Source organism: Cornus florida, unplaced genomic scaffold (assembly GCF_030987335.1).
Source record: "Cornus florida cultivar Cherokee Brave unplaced genomic scaffold, ASM3098733v1 CherokeeBrave_3.0.0_Hap2_Chr07, whole genome shotgun sequence".
Taxonomy (NCBI): Eukaryota; Viridiplantae; Streptophyta; class Magnoliopsida; order Cornales; family Cornaceae; genus Cornus; species Cornus florida.
In genome coordinates, this window is record NW_026775577.1 from 62,665,604 (window position 1) to 62,677,346 (window position 11,743).

Genomic DNA, 11,743 nt, shown 5'->3' on the forward strand with positions numbered 1-11,743 from the left:
CTCCGAATCAGGCTATTCTTGAGTCTAACTTTGTTCATTTTTTGTTGTCTTTCCAATGGTGTGCACGGTGGCATCCATTTTAGTTTGGAATGACCATTTTACTCTTGGTGATTTCTTATCGAGTTTGAAATCCTTGCTTCAGTACTTGACTCATTGGAGTTCTTTGGCTTCATGGGGAGTCATTTTGGTGCCTTAGGGATGACGTACATCTCTAGAGACTATTTTACTTCTTTCGCTTCCGTATTTTAGATTCGTTTTTGGGTCAACTTTAGGTCATCACTAATGCACTGGGTTTACAAAACTTGGGCCATCACAAGTGGTATCAGAGCTCCTAGGTTTGAATATCTTGGACGACGGGTTTTGGGTGTATTTCATGCTTTTGTTGATTTATTTTGATATGTTCACATTCTTTTTGATAACATGTTTACGTGCGTATGTGTTATATGTGGTATGCTGTTTGTTTAGAGTGATTTTATTCTAATATAAAGAGCATAACATATGATGTATGCTAGATTAGATTTGTATATGCATAACTGTGTTACATATTTGGCATGACATGAAATTGGTCATTAAGGCACGAGTTGAGGTTGATAGTGATTGTAGTCACAGTTTCGTGGTAGTATAGGTTGTTGTTGACCTAACATTGGTTTTGAGGTAGGTGGTGAGACACCTTTTGTTTAGGCTCTTGTGAGGTGAGTCATTAGGCGCTACCGTAATGTTGGATTTGTTGGTTTTAGGCCATGATGAGGTTATGGACCTCTTAGGATCCTTGGTTATTCAAGATGATTCCCCTGGGATTGCAATTTTCGTGGGCGGGTACGTTTGTGGGCGGGTGCATAGCACTGTCATGCTACCGTACTGGCTAGCTACAAGTGCAGTTCGGATGGAATCAATGTTGGTTTTGTTTTGATAGGCATAATCCTTTTGATCGAAGATGATGATGCTTGTTTTGGGGATCTGTCGTAGTGATTGATTTGGTTATTGTTGGTATGGCTATAGTTGCCATTTTCTTTAAGTTCTCCTTGCGTGATGACACTTTTGGGATCAAGTCGATTGCTTGATATTTTGGGTAGAGAGAGCATTGCATTGTTAGTGTCACTTGTAGTGTCACCTCTAGATTTGGAAATGGATTATTAGAGTCTTAGCATTATGGTAAGGGCTCACGATTGTTTTGAGACAAGTTGTTGTTGCATTAGTTTTTGGAGTCAGATTATGGCTAGGACTAGTCTTTTCTTTTACCTAGGCCCTCTAGGACATGATGTCCATAGGGTTTATTGTTGCATTATTTTTATTTTCTGCAGTTTCGTTTACTACCATGTTAGTAGTATGATTTATGATATTGCAATGCATGAGTAGGTGGAGGTGTATCCACATTTGCTTTTTTGTTGTATGGCATTAGAATGCCTTATTTATATGCTTAGAGATGTCATGTTGTTACTGTGCTTTAGTGACATGATTTTGTGCTTACGTGGAAATGTGTTACATGTATCCTTGATTTTTATCTATATGAGTAGATGTACTTCCTTGGTAGTTGCATTTCCTTGTTATTTATATGACTTCCATGTTTAGTTTTCCTTTTTGTTTCCCTCGGACACACGTAATGTGTATGCGGGTTTCCACAATGGTTTCGTTGTGAAATTCCTTGTAGTGGTGTTGACACTTGTGAGAGAATAGGGTTTTTCCTCTTTTTCTTGGTTCGTGTTAGGGACTTCACAAGGAGTGAGTCTTTTTTCTTCGTCGCCTTATGCACGGTTTTGGGGTTGATCGGTCCGTGAGGATCACCATTATCATCTTGAGTCCTTGGTGAGGATTTGATAGATTTTGGTTGACTTACTTCCATGTAGGGGGTGAAGTCTTTAACATTATTGTCTTTTATTTTAGAGATAGAGTCGTGGTGCTCAGAGTGAGTTGATTGGTGTGAGATCATTTTACGGGGACTTGTATCCATTTGATTGAGGATTTGGGTGACTCATTGTGTGAGTTTGACGCTGCTTAGGGATGTCTTTTGGAGACTTGCTTTTGGTTTTGGAGACTTAGATGTGGTTGACTTTTAGGAGAAGTTTTAAAGGATCGCTGTTGGATATGGCTTGTTTGTGGGGTTTTCTCGTCCTAGTTATGACTAGGCATAGTTTTGAGGAATCGTAGTTCCAGTAGTTGTTTATGGTTTGAAATTGAGAAATTTTGATTTAGCTTGGTATTGCCAAGTACGGTTTCGAGAGATTCATTTTGTGACCTTGGTTGTCAAGATTTTGATGTGTATGCCACTTGGTGGACTTGTATTTTGAGGATTTAGTTATCCATGATAGGGATGTGGATTTGATGTTTGATTACGGGTGGTCATGTAGTTGATCTGTTTTAGGGAGATATGTAGGACTTTCGATGAAATGTCTTGTAGTAAGGTTCGTTTGATTTTTAGAGGTGTTGATTTGCTTGTCAGGCTTTGAATTCTTGGTTAATGTTGTTAATAGGAGTATTTTGAGATGTTGAAGATGTTGGTTTTGCTGTATTGAGGATTTAGGGCCTTAAGCATAATGGTGCCTATGACATTGTTGTCAGAGTTTGGGATTGGTCGGGATGGTCTGGAACGTATGTGGACCATATCCCAACTCTCACAGATGCCTGGTTCCCACATTGCTTTTGGCCATGATCGTTTTGCGACATTGATCTCATTTGTATCGAGAGGTTTCATGGGTAGACCTGGTGGGGGCAGGTTATGAATTAGTGCCTTATACTGTTATTATATTGTATAAAGTTGTGTGTTGTAGGCAAGTGTTAATTGCAGTCGATGCTACCTTATTGATGAGTAAGTGTGGGCGGGTACTAGGCACTGTCATTACTACCACACATTTGAATACGTCGTGCGCGGGTTTTGGTTGCTTTTCGTACTGCCACGTCATCTTTGTTCGGTGCCCTGATATGATACGTGGTTATCTTAGAGTTCTTTTGGTGGTTATTTTTGGATCCGTATGATGTTTTGTCAGGAGGGATGCTTACGGTTGTTGTTTTTCGTTCCTTGTTTGACCTTGGGTTCTGTGTGTGAGTTTTGACTTGTCGTGTGGCCGTATGGTCACTTTTCTTTTGAGATGTTGTCTTGTCATGAACACGTGGGTGAGAATGACATTGGTTTGTACGTTGTCTTTCAGTTTTGAGATTGTTTTTGCAGTATGTTGTGTGGGATACTTGGAGATGTACTCCGTAGTTACCCTAATTTCACCTTTTGTTTTGTTAGGGCTGGATTTCGAGGACGAAATCTTTTTAAGGAGGGTAGGTTGTAATGACCCGCTCATTTTTCTTCCTTTCATTTTTCTCAGATTTTTACGGATATTTTTTTTCCGTTGATCTTTCTTTTCTTAGTTCGGTTCTCATCACTTAGTGTCGACTTGAGTCATCGGGAATGGTTTCCGAGACTCTTTTATTTGGATTGACAACTTCCTTTAAGGACCGAGTCATTTTCATATTTTGCAGTTTTTGAACACTATTCACTTTTTGTCTTTTTCCCATTTGACACTTTGTTGGCACAACCTTAGTTTTCGTGTTCGGAGTTGAGTTTTGACTTTGTGAGTTTTCATTCCAGTTGATTTCCTCGAAATACGTAGCTTTACTTTTGGAGAAAAACTCACCACTTGCTCTTTTTCCCCGGGCGTGGATGAAAGGATTCTTCAGCAACATTCTTATTTCTTGGGGTGTTTTTCATAAATATTTTTTGAAGATATTTATTTCAGGGGTTTTTAAGAAAATATCTTTTGAAAGATATTTTCATTCTGGCTAGTTTTGCAGTTATCACTTTTTGTAGGGGCATTATGCAATTAATGAAAGTTATTGCAAAATGCCTTATTTTAAGCCTGGATCCTCGTATGGGATTCATTTTCACTTTTTGTCGAGTTGCGTACTCCTAGAATTGTCTTCTAGTCGTGTTCCCCAGTTTTAGGGTTTCCGACCACGGTTGCCACCGAACATGTTCGGGGCATATCTTTTTGCTCGGGACTCAATTTTCGACGCCGTTTCTTTCGTTATTCATTTTTTCTTATTTTGGTTCTTTTTTGTTGACAGTGTTTTACCGTTTGAGTGCGTCTGCGCAAATTCCACATTTTCGGACCCGGCGGGACTCGTTCGGGACACTTTTAGGGTTTTTATATAATTAAGGGGCTATGAAATGAAAAAGTTAACATTTTTCTTCTTCCTCCCCCCCTTGGCCAGCATCCATGGAAGCCCCTTGGGCTGCCACCCTTCTTCTTCTTTTTTTGACCTCTTCCCTCTTGGTAAATGCCGTAGTGCCTTAGTGTTTATTATAGTCCTTGGTGAGATCTTTCTTTCCCCCTTATTAGAATTCATTTTTTACCATTTTCGAGTTCGGGTTTGGATTTTGGTGGTACCTCATTGGTGTTTAATGTTCACCGTGTTATCCCAGTATTGGATTCGGAGTGGTTTCCTTTCGGTGGGATTTGAGATTTCATCTCAAATGGAGGTAGAGGATGTTATAGGTTTATATTTTTGTTGTCTTGCATGCTATTGATGCTTATACAACTTGTATGCATGCTTTTGTTCATAATATAGAATTTAATTTAATTATTTTTTTTGTGTAAGATTAAATTCACATAGTTGTATATGTGATGGAATTAAATTGTGGCATGCTATTAAATTAGGCTCTGATATGTTTATTAACATATATTAAATTGATGACATTTGAATAAGTATTGAAGTTTTTATTTAATAATTTTCTTTTATGAAAGTTTAATTCACATGGTTGTAACTAGTATGAAATCAACTTGAAATGTGATATTAAAATAGGTCATGGTATATTCTTTAACCTATGTTAATTTGAGGACATTTGGAGTTGTTTTAAAATCTAGAGAAAATTAATTAATTAGTTTAATTAATTTTATTTTAAGTGTTTTAGCCACTGAATTGGATTTTTGACTTGATATTGTCGATAACCATGTTATGTTCTTTAACATGCATTAAATTGAGGCTATTTGGAATTGATTTGAAATCTAGAGAATTTAATTATTTTTATTTAATTAAATTCTATCTAATTGTTCAATGGATTTAATTATGTTTCAAAAGTTATTTCTATGTATAAATCATGGATTTAGACTTGTTGTATATTCACTTGGTGATACTTTAAGCATTGAATAACATTGCTGTTAAATTTATATTCATGAGAACATATTTTCGTTATTGAATATATTATTGTCTTGTGTAATGAATCGCATACTTCGTATTTGGCATTATATATGCCATTTTAGAGTTGAAACCCTAAGACATGGATTGTGTGGTTTCAACCTACTTGTGCATGGAAGGTGGTTTCATGTATTATTTAATTATGTATAAGTTTTGAACTTATTTATTGATTTTGGAGTTACTTGGGATATTGTTACTTTGACATGGCTAGAGTTTGGCTCTAGTCCGGGAGGTATGAGATCTCCCCAATTTATAGTGCGCACTAGGGTGATATTCCTAGCGGGTTAGTGCCCGGAATAACCGTTTAGGTCTTGGTTTTACTCCGAGATTTGATGTCCAAGTCTTCCACTATTTGATTTCGAATTCAATTCTAAGTTGACAACCAATGTTTAATTGTGACTTGTGGTTTTGGTTATTGGCGATTTAATGTTGTTAAGTACATTTTTGCATTATGATTTTTAATGAATTATCGCAGTTTCAATGTTGTTAAGTATATTTATGCATTATGATTTTTAATGAATCATTGTAAATTTTGTTGTTGTTAAGTACATTTATGCTATATTGGTCAAATGTAACTTAGGAATGATCCTACAAATTCATTTGGAACATAGACGTTAGGTGGCATGACCCATTTTATTTGTTTTCGCATTTTAGATTTAACTTTGATAATCTATATATTGTTGCGTTGTATCATATGCTCATATACTGTTTAATGGCATAAAAATGTGGTTTATGCTAAAAATGATCTAAGGTAGCTTGGGATGCTCTATGAGTCTCACCTTTGACATAGATGTTAGGTGGCATGACCTTTTAAATTGTTTCACATTAATGAGATAACCTTGTAATATGTTTGGTCTATGCATGCACATTCCCTACGAGTAACTTGTTTACTCACCCCAAAATTATCAGGTTATTTTTCAGGTACGGATACCTTAGATTGTGATACACAGTATCCCTAGGTTGTTTCGTTGGATTGAAGGTCATTTAAATGTATTCTTGTTCACATGCAAGTGTTAGCATGTTTGAGTTTTACTTTTGAAGTTGTAATGTATAGTTAGGTTAAAAATGTCATTTTTACCTTGAGACTTGTAATGTGTGCCTAAGTAAACTTTTTGACATCTATTTTATGTTTATGAAGTGTGGCCAAGGGCCAAGCGGTCTTTTAAAAACATTTATGAGTTTTGGTTTCAAACTTTCTTTTAAAAGTCATTTTAGGCAAAATTGAAGGTTGATAGGTCATATTTTGCATTAGGGGTATTTTGAGGACATGGGTCATTGGGACGCATCTTAAATATCTTTTTACGTTTGCGTGCATGTCTATATCTCACAAAATTCTTAAATTTTAGTTTTGGAACTTTTATGGGGTGATTTATGAGTTTTTATGCAAATTTCATGCATTAAAGTAAGTTTCAAGCTTCTCTCTCGTTTTAGCATGTTATGGATGCTCTTATGAGGCTATAGAATGTTTTTAAACTTGTTTCGGATCATATAGGATGCATATATAGCTTTAGAGTTGTACCGAGCAGCTTCCACACACTTGACAGTAGGAAATTTTACTGATATTAGGTGCATTGGTCGACTGACAACTGATGTCGGTCGGCTGATAGTCTCTCGAGACTAATTCCAGTGAGTTTGCTTGTGAAAAAGGTCGTTTTGGCCGGCTAATCCTTGCCATCAGCTGGATAATGACTGAGTTTCGGCTAGCTGATCCTTGTCGTCGGTCGACTGATCCTCCCTGAAGCCCTTCCTTTTCAGTTTTTCTTGGACAACTTTCTTACACCAACTTCAGAGGGTTATATCTCACTCATTTTTAATCCAAATCAGGTCATTCTTGAGTCTAAATTCTAGAGCTTAAAGTTAGATTTTCAATGGTATGAACCACACATCAGAACTCCAACTATAGTGAGAGTTATTATAGTTTTAGTGAGATAGGGTTGTGGTATCTCTTAAACAGAGGACGCCACTTTGTTCCATTTTCATATCTTTTCCGTTTGGACTCTAAATCAGGAAATTCTTGAGTCTAACTTTGCTTATTTTTTGTTGTCTTTCCAATGGTGTGCACGATGACACCCTTTTTAATTTGGAATGACCATTTTACCCTTGGTTCATTTCTTATCGGGTTTGAAATCCCTACTTCAGTACTTGACTCATTTGAGTTCCGTGGCTTTTTGGGGAGTCATTTTGGTGCCTTAGGGATGATGTACATCTCTAAGGCCATTTTCATTCTTTCACTTCCGTATTTCGAATCCATTTTCGGGTCAACTTTAGGTCGTCACTGACGCACCGGGTTTAAAAAACTTGGGCTATCACACGATTGCCACAATAACATATTTGGTTTGCCCTTTCCCTGTAGCCAGTGGACCAATTAAGTCCATTCCCCATTAAGCAAAGGGCCATCGACTTGACATCAGCACTAGTTCCTCTGGTGGTTATCTAGGGACATTGGCAAATTGTTGACATTTATCACACTTCCTTACAAATTCCAGTGTATCTCTCTGCATGGTGGGCCAATAATAGACTTGACGAACTGCCTTGTAAGCCAAGGATCTGCCCTTTACATGATTTTCGCAAGCACCTTCGTGTATCTTTTTCATGATATAGCGAGCTTCCTCTACTGAGACACAATGTAAAAAGGGCAGAGAAAAACCCCTTTTGTAAAGAACTCCATTGACGAGCGTATACCTGGGTACTTGAACCCTTACCTTCCGAGCTTCCACCGGGTTTTGTGGTAGCTCCCCATCCTTGAGGTACCTGATTGTTAAGTTTGCCCACTCTAACCCTAGTGCTAACTGGTTTACTTCCTTGTGCTCTTTGGATATACTAGGCTCTTCCAAATACTCAAGTAGTATAGCCTTAGTACTCTCAAGCTCCACTGCGGTAGATAGCCGAGCTAATGCATCTACATTCTCGTTTTCAATTTTGGGTATTTGTTTGATTGTAAACTTTTTGAAGCAACCAATTAGGCCCCTCACCTTATGCAAGTACAATTTCATCTTGTCATCTTTGGCTTCGTATTCTTCACAAACTTACCCTGTAATAAACTAAGAATCAGTAAACACCTTCAATTGTTACACTCTGAGAGCTTCTGCTAGCTTTAATCGTGCTGTCAAAGCCTCGTACTCTGCCTCGTTATTGGTAGCTCTGAAACCAAATCGAAGTGCATATTTCAAATTCTCTCCCTTTGGTGATATAATCACCAATCCTGCCCTACAGGCTCGGGTGTTGGATAACCCGTCAACATAAAGTGACCAAGCATCCTCCGAATGCATCTGATTCTCAAGATCAATTTTAGCTGTGGTTGTGATCCCATCCTCTTCTAGAGAGGAAGAAAACTCAACCATAAAATCAGCGAGTGCTTGGCCTTTTATTGCTACCCTTGGCTCGTACTAGATGTCGAACTCATCGAGCTCCACTGACCACTTTGTGAGGCGTCCTGATCTCTCTGGCTTGTATAAGACCTGCTTTAGTGGTTGGTCTGTTAGCACTATTATGGTGTGTGCCTGGAAATATGGTCTGAGTTTCTTTGCTGCTATAACCAGTGCAAACGCTAGTCTCTCTATTGGCGGGTACTTTTCTTTTGCTCCCCAAAGTACTCGGCTAGTATAATATACCAATTTTTGAATACCGCTCTCTTCCTTAACCAATACTGAGTTTACCACTGCCGGGGAAACTGCTAGGTAAAAAAGGTACAAACTTTCTTTAGAAATTACTCGAGACAATAATGGTGGTGAGCTGAGATAGTTTTTTAGCCCAATGAATGCCTGCTCGCACTCCAGGGTCCACTCGAAGGCTTTCTTTAGTATCTTAAAGAAAGGAAGGCACTTGTCAGTGGCTCAAGAGATTAACCTGTTCAAAGCTGTGACCTTTCTTACTAGCTTCTGAACCTCTTTGGTTGATTTAGGTGATCTCATATCCAGTATTACCCGAATCTTTTCAGGGTTTGCTTCGATTCTCCTTTGGCTTACCATGTACCCCAGAAATTTTCCCGAGGATACTCCAAAGGTGCACTTGCTTGGATTCAAGCGCATATTATGGGCCCTAAGCACATCAAAAGACTCCTGTATATCAGCTAAGTGGTCTTCGGCCTTCAGGCTCTTTACCAACATGTCATCCACATAGACTTCCATGTTCCTCCCTATTTATTGCTTGAACATTGTGTTGACTAGTCTTTGATAGGTGGCACCAACATTCTTTAACCCGAACGACATCACCTTATAGCAATATAGACCTCTGTCAGTAAAAAAGAAGTTTTTTCACTGTCAGGAGCACACATAGGGATCTAGTTGTATCCAGAGTAAGCATCCATAAAGCTCAGTAACTCATGTCATGCTGTTCCTTCAACCAACATATCGATTCTTGGCAAAGGAAAACTATCCTTTGGGTAACCCTTATTTAGATTTGTGAAATCAACACAAAGCCTCCACTTGTCATTTTCTTTATTGATCAGGACCACATTTGATAGCCAATGGGGGTATTGTACCTCCCCGATAAAGTCAGCCTTCAGGAGCTTCTCGATCTCCTCTGATATAGCGAGGTTCCTCTTTAGAGCAAACATTCGCCTTTTCTGTCTTACTGGATTAAAAGATAGATCCATATTGAGTCGATGCTGCACAATGGAAGGGTCGATGCCAGGCATGTCATTATGTGCCCATGCAAACATATCTTTGTTATCTCTGAGAAGTTGAACGAGTGAATCTCGAATGAGTGGGTTGATACTCACTTTTTTTCTAGCTCTTTCTTTATCCAAATCGATCTCTACGAGGTCCTCCACTGGTTTCACCCTTTAAATGGATTCCTTTTTAGTTATCCCTTCTGGTTTCTCAATGGCCAATGCTTCCTGTAACTTTTTGTTCTTAAAGTGGCAATATAACACTCCCTTGCTATTACTTGGTCACCTCTTACCTCACCAATGCCTTGCTGTGTAGGGAACCGCATCAATAGGTGGTATGTGGAAGTGACAGCTCTCATTGCATTCAAAGTTGTTTTCCCTAGGATTATATTATACGTAGATGGACAGTCCACCACCAGAAAATCTACCATTACGGTTATTTGTTTCGGAATGGTCCCGACTGTCAATGGAAGTGTGACTACACCTAAAAGGAAAACCTTTTCTCCAAAAAAACCAACAAGGGGGGACTTCATTGGCTTTAACCTTTCCTTGCCAATACACATCTGGTCAAATGCATTAATAAATAACAAGTCGACAGAACTACCATTGTCGATTAGTACACAATGGATTGCGTAGTTGGCCACGACCATTGTCACTACCAAAGGATCATCATGTGGCTGCTGGATTCCCTTAGCATTTTATTCTGAAAAGGTAATGTCCTGGCCCTCCACTCTAGGAGACTTTGTTGGGGTTTCATAAATTTCAATTTCGTTGACTCTTGCCGATTTCCGGACTCTCCTAACATGGGTTTTTCGTGCCAAGCTTGATTCTCCCTCATATGCCAAATCCTCCCATAATCACCTTTATTTCTCCCAACGGGTGGCCAGGAGGGTTGTTCTCTCTGTTCTCATGGGTAGGTTGAGTTGCACCTTTTTCACCATCTATAGCATATCTGTGTAACTGCCCCCATCGAATTAGGCTTTCTATCTGGTTCTTTAAGTCGACGCAATCATCGGGATTGTGCCCATGGATAAGGATGATTTCTTTAGATCCGTATTACACTAGAATAAGAAAATTAATTCCCTTATTAAATACTATAACCTATCCTATAAAAAGGGTAGTCAGCCAATTCAAAAGGTATACAAAAAATATCCCTAACAGAGTTCATTTATCTTCCTGGTCTTGTACTAACTTGACCGTCGGAGACTCTTGGGCCGGTACCGTACCGGTGCCTTTCCGACAACTCTTTCTCTTCTCTGCAGGTTACGACTGATAGAATCTTGCATTATCAGTTGGCGCCGTCTTAACTCAGTTGGTAGAGCGCGTGACTTTTAACCACGTGGTCATGGGTTCAATTCCCACAGACGGCGCCAACTGATGATGCAAGATTCTGTCACGACCCGTCGTAACCTGCAGAGGAGAGAAAGAGTTGTCGGAAATGCACCAGTACGGTATCGGCCCAAGAGTCTTCGACGGTCAAGTTAGTACAAGACCAGGAAGATAAATGGACTCTGTTAGGGATATTTTTTGCGTACCTTTTGAATTGGCTGACTACCCTTTTTATAGGATAGGTTATAATATTTGATAAGGGAATTAATTTCCTTATTCTAGTGCAATACGGATCTGAAGAAATCATCCTTATCCATATCACTTCATGATTGTAGCTTATCTGACTTCTTAGCTTCCGTGTCTATTAGAACTCATGTATTCGTGTTGGATTATAGAAACCGTATCATCAGATTGTATAGATGTAGTGTACCAGTATGGTATGGTGGCATTCTAAGGATGGATTAACTTATTAGTTAAGTGCTGCCTATTTTTGTATAAGGGAATGGATTAACTAAAATGTTAAGTCCTACTTATATTCATGTCAGGTCAACTAAACAAGTTGGATGATACATAGTGGTTTACTTTATATTGGATAGGATGGATGATATATATATATATATATAT

General features: G+C 38.6%; 1 non-coding gene across 1 annotated transcript; it reads left to right on the top strand.

Annotated features, from left to right (window-relative positions):
* Positions 1-11,087: 11,087 nt before the first annotated feature.
* On the top strand, positions 11,088-11,160 carry TRNAK-UUU (transfer RNA lysine (anticodon UUU)). Its single transcript has one exon. It is a non-coding gene; the product is annotated as a tRNA-Lys (tRNA).
* Positions 11,161-11,743: the final 583 nt, after the last annotated feature.